The sequence below is a fragment of the Anser anser genome (genome assembly GCF_964211835.1).
Source record: "Anser anser genome assembly, chromosome: 6".
NCBI classification, from domain to species: domain Eukaryota; kingdom Metazoa; phylum Chordata; class Aves; order Anseriformes; family Anatidae; genus Anser; species Anser anser.
The window spans coordinates 5,809,192-5,829,481 of record NC_139726.1 but is presented as its reverse complement, the minus strand read 5'-3'; the positions used below and the strand labels follow the sequence as shown (position 1 = coordinate 5,829,481).

At 38.4% G+C, this 20,290-nt stretch overlaps 1 long non-coding RNA gene across 1 annotated transcript; it reads right to left on the bottom strand.

Annotated features, from left to right (window-relative positions):
- Positions 1–1,234: 1,234 nt before the first annotated feature.
- Positions 1,235–13,742, bottom strand: LOC310901581. The gene is made up of 3 exons (XR_014585915.1): positions 12,793–13,742; positions 11,135–11,345; positions 1,235–2,425 (listed from the first exon to the last, which is right to left on the bottom strand). It is a non-coding gene; the product is annotated as an uncharacterized lncRNA (long non-coding RNA).
- Between the last annotated feature and the right edge of the window lie 6,548 nt (positions 13,743–20,290).

The following is a 20,290-nucleotide window of genomic DNA, read 5'->3' as shown; positions in this document are numbered from 1 at the left end:
TTGTTTTCCTCTGGAAAGAGTACAAGAATAGTTTCAATGGGAACAGTTTGAGATTATGCTTGATAATTTGTAATTAACTCTCCAGGGTGCTGTGAGGCCTAATTAATTACTTATTGGAAAGCATTTGGAGATCTTTGGAAGAAAGTTGCTATAGTAATGCCAAGAATTGCTGTTATTGTTATCTTTAGGTGTTTTCCATCCCAAATGCGGTTAGGTGGAAAATGTACCTTTATTACCTTACACTATCTTATGAACAACGCTAATCTGATGAAAAGCAGCATTTAAAAGCTGCAGATAATTTTCTGCAGTGGGAAGCTGAAGATGTTTATTCTGAAAATGTGAATATAATTTATGAATAAGCCAAAAACATAAATTGCATTCAGAAGTTCCATAATAATAACGCACTTTATATTCTCCATCTGTAGATAAGCAGGTGCATCTATTTGTAGAATTTGTCTTCTGTTATGAAACTGTCTTCAGTGCGATGAAAGTACTGTATCGTGATTCCCCTGGTGTTTTTAAAACCCAGCATTTGCCCTAAGGTCTGTCAACAGGAAAGTGTCACCCAAATGTAATTAACCCAAATTTATGTAATAATGAAGGGTCATGAAGATATTAGGATTTCTATTTAAATTAGGAAGATACCTCAGTATAAAATATTGAAAAAAGAGTCCACTCCAATTTGTTTTCCAAATTCTGTTTTCTGAGTGGAGCTAACTCACCTATAAGAAAGAATACAGATGTTAGCCCTTCTCCCAAAAGCCGCACAGCCAAAGAAAAGGGCAGCTTCAAAAAGAAAACACTTGGGTTTCCAGCCAGAACATAGAAATGTTCAGTCTTGGTATAGTAACAAAGAAAACTGTAGAGAATTTCTCAGAATTATATATAGACTATTTTTTCCTTTTTTTTTTTTTTGATCTTGCTGTTTTATGCTAGCTAAAGCTAAAACGATTGACTAAATCATGTTCAATAACCCCTAACCTTACCTATATGTTTATCTCAAGTTTTGAAAACCCTTGAGAATACCTAAGTTGTGAAAAATGAACTATTTGTGTTACACTGAAGAATCCAAGGGATAGGAAATATTCCTTAGGTTTGCTCCCTGTGAAGAGCTGACAACCCAAGAGGCTAAAGCAGGAACCTTTTTACACTCTGTTTAGACAAAGCAAAGGTAAAGTCTGAAGCAAGTATGTGTCTTCCAAATGAATACCTGCTCTGGAGAAGGGTGGGTAAAAAGACACCAATATGCCTGCTATCTATGGCACCCATAATAACTATACATAGAAATACGGTTTACTAATTGTAAGTCTTCATGTATTCTCCAGAAGAAGTCAGATTTTAAAATGTATTGCTTTTATTATTTATCCCATGTAATAATACATTTATGAATAAATCTCATCATGTGCACAAGACAAATATATAAAGCCATTTTTTACAATGGTGGTGAATGCACAGTTCCCTCAAGCATTAGCTGTCTCTAACAAGCAGGTTGCTGTGTCTCTCTGTTTACCTTGTCAGCAGTGTTCATTTCTGTTATCACTCTTCTGGAAGAACAAAGTTTCTAGATATGCCTCAAAGGTGAACATAATTATGCTGTTTACATTGCTATTCCTACAGGGACCATAAAATAGTACTTAGAACAATGTTTACAGTCATCAGCGAAGCAGAAATCACTCTGTACATACCGGAAAGGCAGAAAACAATGCCCCCTCACTAACTAATTACAGATGGGACCGCGCTGTATAAAGATCCCCCGTCTCATGTGTGATCTAGGTGCTGGGTACTTCGGTAGCCTGAAGCATGCAGCAATTACTCCGTCCATCAAATCAAAATTTCTCTAAGGTGTTTTCTTTTCATTGGGGCCCTGCAGACAATGTGACATACCGGTTTCTAACTTTATATTCAGAGCAAGGAAACAAATAAACTGAATGCAATGAAGCATGATTTAATGCACCAACTAACCAAAACGCATCCCTCTTCGATGAAGGACTTTTTCATCAGTATGCCTTGTTTCATTTGATCTTTACTCTGTTCGGGCCTACGACAAAGCTAACCAAAGCCCATGGAGGAGTTTCACGGAATGGTTGAGGCTGGAAGGGACCTCCAGAGACCATCTAGTCCAATCCACTGATCAAGTAGGGTCACCTACAGCATGTTACACAGGATAGCATCCAGGCGTGTTTTAAATATCTTCAAAGAAGGAAAATCCACAACCTTTCTGGGCAACCTGTTCCTGTGCTCTGTCACCCTTTACCTTCAGTAGGTTTGGGGTCAGATGTTCATGTGGGGCTTGCTGAAAAGCAGACTCTGAGCAGGAATTCTTCTGCAGCACTGCTGGTCCTCCCCTCCACATGGTGAGCCACCTTCCTCTGCATGCACGTGTGCATTGAGATCATAGCTACAGCAACACTTTTGAAAGTTAATTCTGTAAAATATGGAAAAAATACTGATTTAAGACAATGTAGAAAAGATAATTTGTGCATTGCTCATAGATGTAACTCGCAGGTGGTTGGGTATTATTACAGATACGGGTGTTTTCCTTATTTCCTGATTACTAATCACCAGTCAGTCTGTTCTGCTCAAGCTAAGGTAGCTGTGATGTGATTTCATATTCACATTCTTCATGTTGTAATATTATAGTTTTCCTGGCTGACACTTTACATTCATCATGTGGCGACTTCGTAGTCAGCTACCCTTGCTGTTTGCCTGAGGGAGCAGGGGATGCATCAGCTCCGTCACACATACACGGGAACGTCAGCAACAGAAGTTCAAACTAACCAGCCAGCACCACCAAATATGCATCATAACAACCCAAGATAAATCATTTTGGAGAGAGGAAAAATAATAAAGAAGTACAGCATACGAAATGGGACTCTTTGGGCCTTGTTGACACAGCACTGTTGGTTTTGGATGTAATTATGCTGGTATAAACATATTGCTGATATAAAAGTGCAGCTTCGGAGTGGTTATAAGCTAATAAGAAGGAGGACATACCTTCACCATGGTTCACCTGGACAGCACAGGGGTCTGGGGGGACCTTTGAGACAGTCATGCCATGTTGCTGGCCCACGACAGGCACCTGCGTGTCTCACGAAAACCTCAGCAATGTGCCCAAGTCAGGGGAACGAGGAGGCCAAGCCTCTCAGTACTAGAGTGACAGCACAAGAAGGACTTTGGGGCACCATAATTATGTCTTGTGCCATAAGCCATGCGTTGGAAATCACTGTCTAGAGACCAAAATGGTTTTATGGGGTTTTCAATCATTTGACTTCTTTTCTTTCATCTGTCTGAAGGTGAGAGCTGGCGAAGTCACTGAGAACATAACCATGGATAGCAGAGAGTCCAGAGATGCCACCAAACTGTGAATATTGTTCCTAACACAGCACTTTCTGTTGCAAAACTCAGGCCAAATTCAGGGTTATTGCTGTCACATACATTTAAGAGGTGACAATCGTGAAAGAAAGGACATAAGAGTCCACTAGAGGTACAACACACACATTTTCATTTTCACAGCCCATCTGTTAAATCCTGATCTCTTTAGACTTAATTCCAGCCTTATGAAACAAAGCTTCAAGAAGAAAGAAGAGTCATTGAGTTCTGTACTGACACTATTTAAACAGAGACTGGAGTCTGTTTTAGCTGCCACTCTGTTTACAGAGTTTCACATTAAAGAACTTCCCAGGTCTCAGATATATCTATTTTTCATCTGTGTTCAAATTATTACAAAGAGGGAGTTTTGGTGTGCTTGTCTTTCCAAGATACGATTCATATTATCCTCTGAAAACAGAGAAATATTTAGAACTCAGCTCTACACCTCAAACATTAAAAATAAAAAAGTTATTTCTGACTAAATTTGTTGGCGTATATGAATATTTTATTTATTTCTTACTCCATCTTAGACTAAATTCTCCAACCTCAATAGTCAATAAGAAAAAAGAAAAAAAAAAGAAAAAAAGAAAGAGAGAAACTTCTCACCGACTTTCAGAGAAGACAAGAAGAAAACTCATGTGCTAAAACCTGATGGCATTAATTCCTGCGCACTGATTGAGCTGGTCCCCACAGAACACCATCACCATGGCTCACTCCTGGGTGTTGTCAGCCGGCTTCAGCACGCTGCTTGCAGGAGTCAGATATGACTTGTTCCCCATTGCGGTGAAATCGCTGTCTGAGAAAAAACTGATCGCACAGTTTGTGCCCCAGAGGAAGCAAAATGCTGGGAAAATGCAGGAGAACACACCAGCGGCCTCTCAGCCTAAAGTACTTTTCTGGGCTGTGTTTATAAATATCTGCTTCTTCAGTCCCTGGGATAAAAATTTTGCATTTTTCATCCATTCTCTCAACTAATTCACACTTCGCCTTGTCCTTCTTTAAATCGTTGCCACAATACTTGCACCCTTCATACCCATCATGTTGGAGCCTCTTGCACACACCACTACTCCCTAATGACTGCTTCATTTTTCACTCCTTCCTCTCTTCTCTCTCCTTTTTTTTTTTTTTTTGAGACCAAAAGGAAATCTATGTACCCCACCTTCTGTAACAGGTACCTGACACTTGTCTTCCAGAAAGGCACCCAGCCATGATGTAACAAAGTTAAAATTAAATTTGTCATTTCCATTGCTGTTTTAAATTCTTTTTGTTGTTGTTTGAGCAACACTTTCAATTTCTTTATTGCAATGATATTCTAATTTTTATGTGGATAAATTCATGCACACATTCTCATGTGGACCAGCAGAACTAGAACATATTTAAGAAATCTGTTTCTAGGAAGCTCTAAATTACATTAACAATATATTTTAGTAATAACAATCAAGCCTGGCTCATTTCCTTGGGATTAATGACTAGCTGGGAGAGCTGATGGCCCCAAGAAGTAGTCATTATTTTACTAGAGATTTTTTGTCTTTAATTAGGCAAAAATTAGAAAAAAATCCTGTCTTTTCTGTGTGCAAGAGTAATGACAACATCTCAGGAGAAAAAGTACAATCACTGTAAGTAGGGAAAAGGTTTCTTTTAAATGTTTGATAACCTTTGGTAAGATGATCAGGTTAACATTGTGACACACCACAATTTTCTGCAGGTTTCATCTGTTCTCTTAGTGTTTGCATTTCTCTGATCTCAGAGAGATTTTTGTTGATGTTTTGAAAAAGGAAGCATGTAGATTTTGAGGAACATTTGTAAATATATTGTACACCTTTGGATAATGTTTTGCAACAGGATTGCTTATGACAGGTAGCTCTGCCTGACTTCAAGTTTGCCAGTTGCCATTGAAAATGGATGAGGAAAAGGAAGACTTGAAAATACATAAAAAACAAACAAACAAATAACCTCTCTTACCCCCCCACCAAAAAAAAAAAAAAAAGAAAAAAAAAGAATTATCAATTATCTAATTGCAAACAGCAGGGAGTTAATAGGGAAAATGGTAACAACAAAAATGAATTACTCAAGAACTGTGTTGGAGAAAACTTGCTAGGGTGGTTAGTGAAAAACTACCAGAAAGCCCACACTGAACAGGAAGGCAGGAAGGGCCTGGGTGTCAGAAGGGGAGGCACTGGTAAACAGCTCCTGAGAGAGCTGCTCCATCCTAAGCATCCTACAAAGACACGTTTCATCAGTGACAAAAAAAAAAAAAAAAGTATATGTAGGCATAGTTACCACCCTTGATTTGGGGGAAAGAAGAGTCATGGTACTAAATGACAAGGCAGTGCAGACAGTGATTTCATAGGTAAAGACAAGGGCAAAAGTGTCAGAGAGCAGACTGAGCCTGAGGACAAGTTTTCCTACCAGTATCTGACCAGGTTGCTCCTCGGTTTCTTTGCAGATTTTACACTTAAAAAAAAATGAAATAAAAAAAAGGAGGGAAGAAGCCTTTTCAGAATGCATTAGCAGGAGCCACATATTTTGAATATGAAAAACTTTCCCCCAACATGGCAAAATTGGTGTGCAAAGTTCAGACTGGTTCGATCCCCATTTTCAAAGCAACTTACAAGTTACCACCATCTTGCAGGTTTTCGCTCTCTTTAAAATGTGTTATCTGTAACTTTGAAAGTTATAGCTAGACAGAATTAGTGATCGTGACTATGTTGTTTTCAGTTCAAGTAGACTCTTGGTGTCTCTGTGTTAATTTATTTGTCTTTGCTTTGTGAAATTATGTGCCATTAACTCACTATGTTCTGTTAATCCTCTGCAGTAATAACTACATGCAACAGCCCTTCTGTCTAGTCAGTTGAGATTTGACAGCCTCTGTTTGCTAAACGTATCACTTCACCGAGACTTTGGAACACACTTTTCATATTTCTCCGTTCTCATTATCTAGCTAAGGTCCTTATAACATATGGTCCTATTTTCCTAATTGCATTCACTGTTACACGTCAAACCAAGCTAATCTTTCAAACCGTCAGGCTAATCAGTACAAAATGCATGGCCACTGTTTGCACACATGCTGGTAACAAGAGGGGAACAGGACCTACACAAATCTGAAAATGCCACTGAGTCCCATCTGGGTTGTTTGTTTCCCCTTCATTTTCTAAGATGATCTGAAACGCATCTTCTCTCTCATTTACATTTTCAGAGTAATTTTCTCAGCACAGAGCTAATAGCAGTGGTGGCTGATGTCTACCCAGACAGACCTTCACCATGAGGTGGGACTTCTGCTAGTGATTCTGTGAGACAGATCTTAAAGCGAATGGCCAAAATTATTCAGTATGTTACTATTATTCACAAGAAAATACAATGTATTATTTAACCTCCTCTAAGGCAGCAAAAATGTGGAGATAGTCAGCATAGTAATTACCACCCAGTTGTAGGTTTCTTATTTGGTAAAAATAAAAGGTAAAATGCAGCCTGCAATTTACTTGTCATACCTCTGACATAATCGCAGCAAGCTTGATTGTTCCCCCAGAGCAGGTTAGTCGGGAACATGCAGGTAGAGGTTAGGGGACATATTGGTTTGTACATTTAAAAGTAAACTACAAGAAACAGAGGCAAAGAAAAACTTGATGCTTGCACTGTAAAGAAAAGTTTGGTTCTAGTGCCAATGGATACGTCACAGACAATTCCATCAAGGCTTTATGAATTCAGTAGACTTTAACTGGTTTCTAACTTATCTTCAGTAAATCACCGATTTTTTAAAAATCTTGAATAAATGCTACAGAAACCTGAAGCCTGAGCCATCAGGACTCTCCTGCATTAGCTAGATACTTTGATTTAATCAAGCACATTTCAGCAGTTAAACTCAGAATACCCACACAGAAGGAAGGAACACTCATTGGGCCAACTAGCAATTTTCTGTTGACAAACTATTTTTCCCCATTCACCTTTGAAAATGTCATGAGTTGCTAGGCTATTGCCTAGCCCATAGTAATGAGCAGTGAAGGAGGAAAAAGTCTTTATTTGCCCATATAAAGGGAATGAAAACAGATTTATAGTGTCTTGCTCTCATTTCTCTCACACTTTCCATGTCTCAGATTCAACATATTTGAAATGAGAATTGTGAAACTATCTTCTAGAAGAGAAACCTAAGTACTGCTCCATGGAAATGTATGTATTCACACTGGGACTCTATTTAGTGCTTTAGTTTGATCTCTAGTCTAAAGTTGTATCTGAAGTAACATCAAAGCGTGATTTTGGAACAGCTTTTCTTACATGTATTACATGGAGTTGACTTTATACAATTCAACTGATACAACTCTGACTAGAAATCGAGTAGGTAGTGACTCAATGTGAGATACATGGTAGTGCTAGGAAAGGTGTATAGAAGAAAGATAAGGACTATTAGATATAGAGAGCAGCCTCCATGTGGGGATTAATTAAATAGGTTTAAATGTAATCTGTTTGGGAAAGAGAGAGCTTTCCCCCATGACATCCCACCTCGGCTATGAACAACATAGAAAAAGTTAATAGGGATCAATTATTCACTATTACTTACTACAGAAGAGTTTGGGAGGGTGCAGTAAATTAATTTGTGTAATTTAAGAAGAGGCAAAGGGCAGCGTTTTTTCATGCAATCACGATTAAACTGTGGAACTGATTATTATAGGGTGTTACAGATGCTAAAGTCATAGAAAGGTTCAAAAGCAATTAAACTAATACAGGGAAGAAATGCACTTCTGGGGCTAATCTGCACAAGACGTAGATACAACCTCTGAGCTCTGAGGGCAAGAGCAGGAGGGCTAAACCGCAGGTGTGCTCTCATTCCTTAGCCATTTGACAGCAGCCACTGCCAGCAATGAAATACTGAACTGATGGCTTTATAGCCATCTTTATAGCCATCTTTATAGCCATGTTATATATTCTGAGATTTCCTTTGTACACAGAGGTCTCTCAGCGGGTATCTCTGACCCTGACTGCTCCACAGCTGTGGGCAGTCACATCCCACCAGCAAAAACCCCAGGGCGCAGTGCTGAGCAACCACCTCATGATAATTAATACTGGTCACGTAAGCTGGAAAATGACATTACAAAAGTTCAGCTAATGGCAGAAAGAAAACAAACTGTAATTAAGAAAATTATATACTTCTCTGTATTTTAGAGGCTCTCCAAAGAAAAGAAAAAAAAAAAAAAAAGGAAAAGGATGCTTAGGAGCTTGGATTTTCAGATTCAGATAATTAAGTTCTGCATTAGAGGCTTATTAAAATATATTGCCCAAGAGACCAGACAGAATGTAAGATGTCTGGGTAAAAACTCTCAGAGATAGAGAGAACAAAGCTGCAAGGCCTAAATGACCTTTTACTATTCCTGAATATCGTATGATATGATGTTTGAAAATGAAGATTGCCAAACAGATGGAGCTATTAACGAATTTAGGAAACAACATGACGTATGCTCAAAGGAGCTTTAGGAAAAAACTTGCATTTCATGTGAAATGCTGAGGGTCAGTTAAAATCAATCAAAAGTAGAAAGGAAAAAGAAAGGAAAAGCCATAACATTTCTGTTATTAAAAGCCAGAAGATACAAAGTAATAGCTCCAAATCAGCTGCAGTTTTTGTGTATCTACATGATACCCCCAGCTGGCTCTGGCGGAGACCATAGACTACACATCTTGGAGAAAGCAAATTGAAGCTGGTAGATATATGGCAGAGCTAACTGTCATAGATTATGCCTATATAAGTGAAATCAAATTAAATCCAGGAAAAAAAAAAAAAGATATTGAACCAGCAGTCAATTGTTGATTAAGAAAACATCACTAAAAATCTGAAATTTATTTGAAAATTAAGACAGAATTTAACTTTTATCTTCTCTCAGTGCAACTTTTGAAGCAGTCTTCATTTTCCATTGAGAACTAACAATCTTCATCTGCTGCCAGTGGAATACTATAATATGTTAACCTCAGTTATTTACTGCTTAGTGGAAAACACAATTTCAGTGTGAGACCTGGTCTTAGGCCCTTTTAATTTCATGCTAGCTAGCTGGATGAGCAGTTCCTTGGCTCTTGGAGCACAGTAGCTTGCTACATAAGAGCATATCCAAATAGTTGATGTTACCCATTGCTGTCATGACGTGCCCTCTTTGACAGTGCATGGAGCTTTACAAGTGATGAGTTACTTGGCTTCTAAATCACGAGATGTGTGTTGCTACAAAATTCATAGTTTTCCATTGCACTCATACACATGGAGAATTGTTAAAATATATATATATATATATATAAACTGCTTAGTTTTCAAGCTGAGGAAATGGTTTACCCCTGCAAAAAGCATTTTTGAGTAACAACCTGCAGTGTGGCAACATGCTTTCAGAAGATGAAGCAACTTATCCCAGCATCCTGACATAATCTTCTGTTTTTTAATGGTGTTAGTATTCCATTTTCTTGACTCTCTATAAGCAGTTATCAACAATTTCATTAGCTAGCTCAAGACCAAAGGAATGGGGTGGTCGATGTCTGCTTTTACAGCCCCTGATGAGGAGGAATCTAGTACTCAGGAATGGTATCCAAGTGCCTGAGGACTGATATTTGCTATCAACTTCTTATTCTTTTTTTTTTTTTCCCCAAACTTTTTGCTTCTCCCCAGCAAAGTTTGCTTTACTTTAAACCTCTCAGCTTGTTTTCTGTGGTTGGAAAAAAAAAAAAAAAAAAACAAAAAAAAAAACACGCTCCTAACTGCAGCTCAGAAGAGGTAATTTAGGGTCCCAGGAAAGCCTGGCTGAATGCTGCATGTGTCTGAGCTATTGAATTAGGTCTCTGTCTTGCCAAACTGTACCTGATGGAAAGGTTAGGTAAGCTTTCTGTTACATTTCATACCCACCACACACAAAATATAAATGTTAATAATTTATTAACACTTGTCATTAATATTGCAAAGTCAAGCGTTCATAAGTCAGGTTGTCTGGGCAACCTTCTCTTTTGCTCTCTCATGCACTATATTGATGTGATCTGTAATTACACCATGACATGCTAGTATTTCCATAGGACCCCTGACTCATTTGGTGCACAGATCAACCAGGGCTCCTTTAATGAGTGCAGATAGTCAATATTTTATTTCAGCTCCACTGTTAATTGTGTGGTTGTATCATATTCAGCAGCACTGTTTAAACATTGTGCTGAGGACAGACCAACTAATCTCCTCACTGACTTTCTAGCCATATTCATTATTTCCCCATTTTTTTTTGTGGAATGACCATTTGATCTTCATGTCAATACCACAAAGACAGAGCGATAGCCTACTGATTTTGTTACAGGAAGCTGAAGTACAAACAGATGAAGGTCAAAACAGTCTGCTAATTTTGGACGTCCAATTTGGTAACTCTGGGATCTGAGTTTTACTGAGTGCTCAGCATTATATGACTTGAGGCAAGTGCAGTGCACCTTTCCTACTGCCTTCAGCTGCATCTGCAAGTGCTCAGCTGGTCAGGTCACACATGAAGGTGTTGATTTACATCTCCAGAAAATGTTGCATGCAGTCAGTGACCACCGGTAACAAGCAGGTTCCACCCCACTGCCCACCTGCCCTTGGATGTGTGCTTTCCCATGCTACGTCGTGCCACCTGGAAAAGGGATACATTTGGGAATATTTCATTTCAACTCTTTAGAAAGAAAAGTGGTGTTTTTGACAAGACTCCATGTTTTTTCCTTTTAAAAAAATAACCTAGGGACAAAAAAAAAAAAAAAAAAAAAAACCACAACCAAAAAATGAAACAGAACTTACCACATTAGGTGGATTTAAACACTTTTGGTTGTCCCAATTATGTTGTGTTTCCATTGTGTTTCTGTGCTGTGCTGTTCAGACTTTCCTTCTCTTCCCTCCTTTTCTGGATCATCCTGAAAAGCCAGAAAACTCACCCATTTCTGAAATTATCACACATTTGTGTTCAGGTGGGCTTGAGCTGGCCTGTTAGAGCAGTAGGAAATGCTGAACTCTAACGGGAAAAAAAGAAAGGAAAAAAAAAGAAAAAAAAATCATTTGAAAACTCTTAATAGTGCACTACTAATTCTTCTGTTTCATTTATGTTTTCTTTCAGTGGTTTATTCTCACTTGGTGCTCCAGAGCTTCTGGAGAAGCAGGAGTGTGGCTGCAGCCCTCTGCAGTGTTATTTCCAGCACTCCGAAGCTTGCAGCTCAGCACAGACAGCTGGCAGAGTTTCTGCATCTCTTACACGTGCAGAGTGCCAGGCAATTTTGTCCTGATCCTGCTTTCATGGAATTAAATCTCAAACTTTTCAATGATTTTAACAGAGTCAGGCTTGATCCAAGAAGAACAATATCCAGAGCTTTGTTCAACCTGGTGAATAATATTTTCTCATGGTACTGCAAAAAGGGATGAACTGATCCATGCAGTGACCTCTGTCTTCCCCTCAGTCCCCCCCCTTCTGCCATACAGCTAAACAAGTTAATACAGTTTCAAGGCAACTAAGTTCAGAAAACACAATAAATGGTGTACTCTCTTCCCAAAGCCAAAATAATCTGCATTTGTTTTGGAACACTGTAATGAATCACTTTAATCTTTCCTTTCTTGAGGTACTTTTTTATTCTTTCTATAAATTCCATCCTTCGTGAGCTGCACAGTTGCATTTGAAAACTCCTCAGATGAAGGTTTTAGTCATTTGCTTTTTGGTGAGTAATTGTACTCATTTTCAGCCAGAAGACAGTTAACCTTTTGAGACAGTCAATTGCCCTCTCTATGTACCTATCACTGTTCTTACTGGTAGTGTAAGACTAAAACTTAATAACCTTGAAAAGATGAAGCATTAGCTTTGCTCTGACAAAAACTCACTCTAAGTTTTAAGGCCAGAAATTTTCAAGGGAACCTGAAGGATTTGTTTTTTAGAGAACTATAGTTTAGTAGAGTTTGAAACCTGAATAATTCAGTACTTATTAAATTGCAGTCTATATGAATCAGACAAAATCTGTAGTACCTTTTATATATTTTATTGTAATGACTTATTGAGTTCAAAGACTACTGCTGAAAGATATTGCCAAATATACGCAATGCACTAATGTATATCCCTTTTATCAATTATGAAATCTTGTTTTGCCTTAGAAAATGAATCCTAAGTACTTAAATTAAATGATGGCTATCTTTAACAAACACACAAAGAGATTGTGATTATCTATAAGCATATTTAACTCTACACATCTTTGAAAAAAAAATCAATTACAAGAAGCATTATATGCAATATATATACAAAACATATACTGCAACATGATACTCTTGGAATACTATATTTAATAGTAACTTCATAAACACCAAATTATAAAAGACTGTGCAAACACAACAAAGAAATACGAACACTTATCCAGAAAAAGCTCAGGATGACCTTTAAAGATAAGAATTGTCAAAGTAATGTGAGGGGGTGGGCTCTTTACCTGTCTGCCTGCTGTGTGAGACGGGCTTTCAGCACCTTTGTTTCCTTCTGCTTTCCCTCCTCCTCACCCCAGAGAGCCACCAGAAGTGCCCTGTCCTGGAACAGCTGAAACAGAAAGAGATGAGAGGAGATCTGACATGATTAGACCCATCCAGCATCAGAAGACAGAAAAGAGAGGACAGGAATGGTGGGACAAGACCAGCCTGGCCTGCACGGTTATCCTTAGCCAGTGTCAGACTTCTAATATTGCATAGTAGTCAGAAAAAATTCTAGGAGGTGGTTTTGAGGGAAAGGTGATGGGAGAAGATGAATATTATATCCATGACAGCTGGCAGGAGACACACAAAGGATATATTTTCATCTAAAATACAAAATGAGAAAAAATTAGTTACGGGGTTGGTTTGTTTTGCTTTTATTTCTACTAACGAGATGAGGAATGGTCTTTCTGTTTGTTTTGGACACAGAATGGATCTGTAAAACCTTCTTCACTTGACAGATTTGCTTTCCTGTGTGGGAATAGCGAAAGCTCTGGGAGAGATGGATAAGAAAATAAACCAAAAACAAACAGACAAATAATACAAAACTCACACACACAAAATCCCATTGCCTAAACTCTTTTTGAGTGTAGAACCTAAACATCGCCCTATCCGATAGGCTAAACCAATGATGATCTTGCTTTCTTCAGGAAGAGTAGACATAAAACTGCAGTTGCATAGTTAGGTGAGTCTCTGATTCAAATACTTTATTCTTCCACCATGCAGCATGAAAAATCAGACTCTGGGCGTCTTATCTAGGCTGTACAATGTAGATGGCCTTTGCAGCTCTTCGGCTACCTTGTCTTGGTATCTTAACACCCTTCACAGCATAGCCATCAGCAGAGATCTCAAGATGTCCTTCCTGCTCCAGCAGCAAGCCCCCAGACCTCCCTCTCTCTCTCTTCTCATCCCCATTTGCAGCAAAAGATCCCATTTCGAGAAGCTTTTGTGTGGGCTTGAAAAATTTTTAGTAAAATTAATCCTTTTCATAAGCATTCCAAAGTTGTAATTCCTCAAATGTTAAGAACATTTACTGCTGAGAAATAGTTTGTAAAAAAAGTTACTTACTGCTAAATCCATCTGCCTGCTTAAAGGTGAAACTTAAATACATTCCTTAACAGCCTCCAAATAATACACTCCTCTGATGTGTCTATTTTCAGATGTTTTGTATTTTTCTGCAATCAAAATTGCAAAACTTTTTAAAATGATAGCTCTGGAAATTATATTTTGTGTCATTTTGACATACTCCTTCAACAGATTATGGAGTCAAGGAGCTAAAAGAACATTAATATTCTTTAGGCAGTCGTTATCTGGCAACTCTTAAGCAATTTCCTTGCCAAAACTAGAAAGAAATATCCCTACAAAGATACTTAAAAAGAGACAATGCCTGCTTTGGTGATCACTCCATGCAAAGCCTTTGTGAGAACTGAATTTAAGAATACATGCTTAAAGCTGAAAGTCATTCTTTGTTCAAATAAGAATGAACTGACCTGAAACAGCATTTCAGCTCCTTTCAAACCCTCAAAAACCTAAAGAGGTAGCTAAAGAAATGTCCTGCATGAGAAAATAAAATGGAAACTTTCGCAATATGAAGTAATTTCTGCCCAGACAAAGAGCACACAGCCATCAAACTCAGCATAAATTATAACCCAAATGCATGTGTTGTAGCACATTAACCGGTTGTGACCTGATCCTGCTGGCACAGTAATTCCATGGAAACACTGGGGAAAAGACAAAAATGAAGGGAATGGAGATTTTTCCCCACTCTCTCCCAGCCCCTGCTCGACTGCAACAGGAACGCCAGGGCTCAGCTGTACGCAAATCACCCCGCCGTGTTAGCTGGTTCTTTTCACTGGTTTGAAAGAGATGGAGCTTACCGGAGCTCTGCCAAAGAGTTACACACAAGTGTGCCTTATATTACCATTAAGGAATAATTGGATGTTAATATAAAACAAAATATCACTGGCTTCTGTACCATACACTTCTGTTCTGCTGGGTTAGGATTATGCAGCCAGAAAGGAGGTGGAAGTTAATCTTGATAAATGTTAAGAAACAATGCTATGCCATTTGCAATTTAAAATTTTTAATTTTAACCTATTGGGCTGTTCCAAAACACTTCCTTCAATAACTTTTGAATAATTGATTTAATTATTTTCTTTGATCCCATAGGACTTGGTTGAATATTCAGCTTCAACCATTTCTAAAAATGGTTCACTATGTCAAGCATCACTCATTTATCTATACATGACATTATTCTATCCCTTCATAAACAACTTCAGTTTTCCCTGTAACATCATGACAATACACGCTGGGGCACAAGACATTTTGGCCTTGTCTCTCTAAGGACACATACCTAGTCAAGCACAGATCCACTAGGAAATCTGAAATCTTTGTCAAGAGCCTTGCGCTAAGATTTTTATAAAAGAGGTGGCAATTAATGTAACATCTGCTTTGTTTCTTCTTTCTTTCCTGTTGAAAGAGAATATTGATGTGAATAGATGGCTTATGCTAGGACAAAGCAAAGAAACAAAACTGACTAAGGCACATTCCCAAACTTATGATGCAGCAAATATTAGGATAAGAGCTACCACACCTACTTGTACATTGGTCCACTGCAATGGCATGTCTACTGTCATGAGTTGAGCAAAGTAATGAGAAGGCCATAGATACCTTTTCATAATTCATATGGAAATCACTGTAAATGTCTCAAGCTTTGCCTTGCTGGCCTGCACCAGCTGCTGATATGTCTCAGCTAGGAACATGCCCTGCAGACAGAGAAGGGGCTGTGTGGAGCACATCTGCAGTGTACATCCACAGGATCAGTCCACAGATGTGGTTTCATGCTGAGCCTGATGTAACTCAGGGGTTTTTCCCCAGCCAGGACACCAAATGTTACTTGGAAAGTGACAGCGGAGAAACTCATGGTAATAGCAAGCAATTTGCACATGAAGGTTTGTTAATAAAACATGCAGAGATCAAGGCAGCCATTGTACACAATGGTTTGGGGAAGCTACACAGAGGATGTTCTTCAGCTCTGAGGACATGTGGAAGGACAGCTGTAAGGGCTGTGTCCCCCTGTGCTTTCACAGCCCAGTCAAGTATTTCTTCTGTCAATCTGCGGTCTTTGTGTTTCATTTGGCAAACTCTTTGGCTATGTGGCATACCGCAGCCCTTTGAAAACCAGCAAAAAAAAAAAAAAAAGAGTAGGATTTCTGTATAATCACTTGCTATCTGCTTTGTTAGCTGCTAAGCCAGACAATGTAGTGTCCTTTTATTAAGAGCCTTCAGTGTACACACATTTTTTCATAATTATCTGTTGGGGTTTTTCAGCCATTCCTCCTGACCACATGTTTGGAAACTCAAAATATTTGAAATATGTTTGATTCTCCTTGAATCTTGAAATAATTCTCCAAATTCACAGCAAATAAGGCAATGATTATTATACAACTTTCACGAAATATCTCAGAAAAGCTCCCTTTCATAGTCATGATTTAAGAGGAACAATTATCACTGCCTAGCCTTATTTTAAGGCTGCAGCTTTAACAGGCTGAGATCACTGTGATTTCATTAATAATCAATAAAAGAGGCAATAGAAGTTTCCCCTTCAAGCATCTTATTCACAATGAAGGAATGTTCTAGTTTAAGGCAAAAATGTAATGCAGATGGATGATGACAACATCACTGGAAAGATCTTCAGGCATTTACATATTTTTCTGATTCCAAAACCCATTAGAGAAGTCAGGCACATTTTGCACTCACTTTTGAGTGCTGTGAACACTGTGAATTTAATAATAAAAAGGGTTCCAAGTCACTGCTAGCATAGTGCTAAATGCAACCTGTATTTCTCGTAGTTTTTTCCCCAAGTGACAATCTCAACAAGTCTAGACAGACATTTTCTCCTACATGTTCACTGAATCCCTCCCATTTTGCTACTGAAACACTTCAGCAGCAACCTCAGTGAAACAATGCAGCCAAAACCTAGCATAAAATTATGCTATAAACCTTCAGTGGATAGTTGTGTGGAAACGTCTTTTTCCACAAATAAAATAATAATAATAACAAAAACACAAACAAAGAAAACACCTCTATTTATATCTTGAACATCTTGCTTTTATATATCCAAATAAAAAATTCATATTCTCTGATGGTATCAGGGAATCGCTTGCAGCCGAATAGATACTTTTAACATTTTCCTGCTAATATTATGATAGTAGCATTGTTATAGCTGTGATGGTCTTACAATATAAGGGAAACAAGGTCTGCAGGGGGAGAGGTAATACCTTTTATTAAACCAGATGATGTAGCTGGAGGAAGAGTGACTCTATGCCCTGGTAAAAGTTTTGTGCCTGAAAATATCTGTTGTTTTTTTTTTTCTTCCTTTACTGTGAAAGAAATTGGTCTTCTTCCCACAACTATTCTGCAATCACACCGGCTATGCTGGGGAATCCTCTAGCTTTCATTGTCCCTGCCACTGTCTAATAGACTCTGTCTATTGTCTGCCACTGACAGACAATAAAAATTTTACTGTAAATAACAACCAGAGCTTCTCCATAGCCTGTTGGGTGAAGTGTCCAAAAAGATGGGGACAAAAACAGGATTACAGTTCCCCTTTCTGTCTTACTTACATGTGGAGGCAAGCGGCACATACAGAGGATTAAACCCTATCCTACAAGATGCTGGAAAAAAGGAAAAAAAAAAAAAAAAGCAGTGCAGACCCAGGCTGAACCAGCTGCAGTCAGCGCTTTGCACAGAGGAGCCACTGATGTCTCCCATCCTATTACTCCATGCCCGTTCCCAGCAAATGATGAGGAGCAGGGCCAGCAAGGGGCTGAGCCACGGTGCCTCAGCTCCCATGAAAATGAAGCTGGGACAATGAGAGGTAACAACACTTGAACCAACAAAGCCTTCCCTAAAGGAAAGGTCAATACGGAAGAAGACTAAGGGATTGCCTTAGTTGTCAGAAGTGCCATCTTTTAATGAAAATGGCAAGTACAAAGTCATTTATTTTTCATGTATTACATGGCAACACTTGTCTTGCAGTCAGGTATCGCAGGCATGCTTTCAGTGCTGTGGTTTTAATGAGGTGCTTGATCCTTGTGTAAAATCAGCACCACAGCCCTTATCCAGCAAGAACTAACAAGGAACTATAAATGGCCCAATTACCAGGCTGAAATGTCATTCACACATTTGTTATCTCCCACACCAACAGGGAAAAATAACACAGAGACACAGTAGCTGAAGGCAAATTGCAATTACTGTCGATTGAACTAGGACTTGCGAAGCTCTTCATGTAATTCAAAGCTTTAAAATTTAACGTGAACTATATTTAGTTTCCAACATCAGTTGGGTTCATTAATATTTTGGTTTAGATTTGCCAAAAGTCACAATATCCTTATTAATAATATTAGCAACTCTAACTGTTGTCTGCTTGATACTCTACTCAGTTTTTAACTCTTTTGCTAAATTACTTCAGGAGCTGCAGCACTTGAGACAGAAGATTTCTGTAACACATGGTCAGGGAGAAGCTGGACACTCTTCCTCCAAGTCACTACTATGTCAGTGCAGGGCATGATACCTGAAGAAGGGATTTTGCATATTTGTATTCCAGCTGTTTTTCTTGCACTCAAGCCTTAGTCATGCTCTTGCTAAAGCATATGCTGTTAATCTTTAAAAAACGCTAATGCGATAACCCCATCTAATTTAGATATTTGTATTAGCAGTACTGCAATGCACTGGTATGCCTAAATAAAGCCATCTTCGAAAAAAAAATAATAATTTGTATTTAACATTTTAACTGCCTTATAAAAATATGAGCAATGGCAGACAGTGGGAGTGCTGTGGTCATGGTAAGCAGCACTCAGTTCCTCCCCACTCTCCTTGTTTCTCAGGCACACCAGCTAACCCAAGCATTGCTCTGAAATAAAGCTTTTCCACTTACAGCTAGCACAGTCAATTCCCAGGGAGTAATCTAAATCCCTCACCACTTTCAGAAAAATTTGTCTGTTATATACCTAACAACTGAAGATGACATGATCGTCTATAAAGCATTTCGGATGTAAAGATGAAACAAAACTATGCACTGAATGTCTCATTTCCAAAGCGCGCAAGGAAGCTATAGGAACATGTTTAGATACCAGCACTGCCAAGCTTAAACAGCCTGCTAAAAGAAACAGAAGAGTGCTTGTATTCCCCCTCTTACCGTGAGCTGTCAGCAAACTCACTAATTGGGGCTGTGAAATCGCTTATTGCTGGTGTTATCTGAAAAGCAAAGAGGTAGGGATAAGGACAGGAGCAGATCAGGCGCTGACATGGACTGTGATTCACTCAGTTTATAGACTGATTATGCACTGGTGCAGATCAAATGTTTTCAACGCGTTTCTTCTGCTTTCCAACCAAGAAATATCAAGCAGATTTTAACACATATGCTTAAATTTGCTTACAAGAACAAGGGTGTTGCATTTTATATAAAACTAATTATGGTAATACATGGTGCTGAATGCAGGGAGCTACAAGCACTGGAAACAATAACCATGTCTTATCTTTGCACCTTTCTGAGTGATAACTCACAGGCTTTTAAGAGAGAAATAACATTTTTTTTTTTTAACTTTGGCATAGTTCATTCATCTACAGGGTTTCACTGAATTTGGTATAATGCAGGAAGACAGCCTAATTTTCAGCAGTTTTTGGTAAATCTCACTTTACCACCCATCTTACAGAAAAGTCTTTTATAGATAGACCATGCTGTGTACTGTTTGATTCCAAAGTGATTCCCAATTTGATTCCCAATTAAGACTTGAAAAAAAAAAAATCATAAAAAATTGTTCATGAGAGTATTGCTACAAGGTGTCTACAATTTGTTAACATAATAAAAAAATAGTTCCTGAATTTTTGCTATTTTTGCAATTCTTAATATATAGGGATCTACTTACTGCAGCTTAGTAGGTCTTTCCATTTTCTCTTACTTCTTTTGTTCTGTTTTGTTTTGGTGCATGCTTTTTGGAGGTCTGGTGTGTGGTTTGTTTGTTTCTTTCTTTTTTTCTTTTTTTTTTTTTTTTTCATTGTGACTATTAGGATAGAAGGTCAAGATAAATTACACTTTCTACCCATCATTTTTCTCCTGGAGTATCCTTCGCATCAGCATTTCCCTCAAGCTAAACTCATGCTTCACCAGTTTTTTTAAGCACAACAAGCAATCTAGAGCTTGCCATCTCATAGCAGAGTCAATCCAGCTTGCAGGAGAGGATATTACATTATGCTTTCTACCCGGCACACATCACTCCCTTGAAAGCATATGCTCCTTTCTGCTGTTTAATAAGAGAAGCTTTGGCCTTTGGATCAAATGTCACTTGCAGTACCTGCTGGAGCCGTAATGTGTATTACGGATTTGCTGCAAAATCCACTACAATTATTATGGAAATTTTCCTTAGGAATATAAGGGTCAGTGGTTCCAGGGGAAAAAAAACA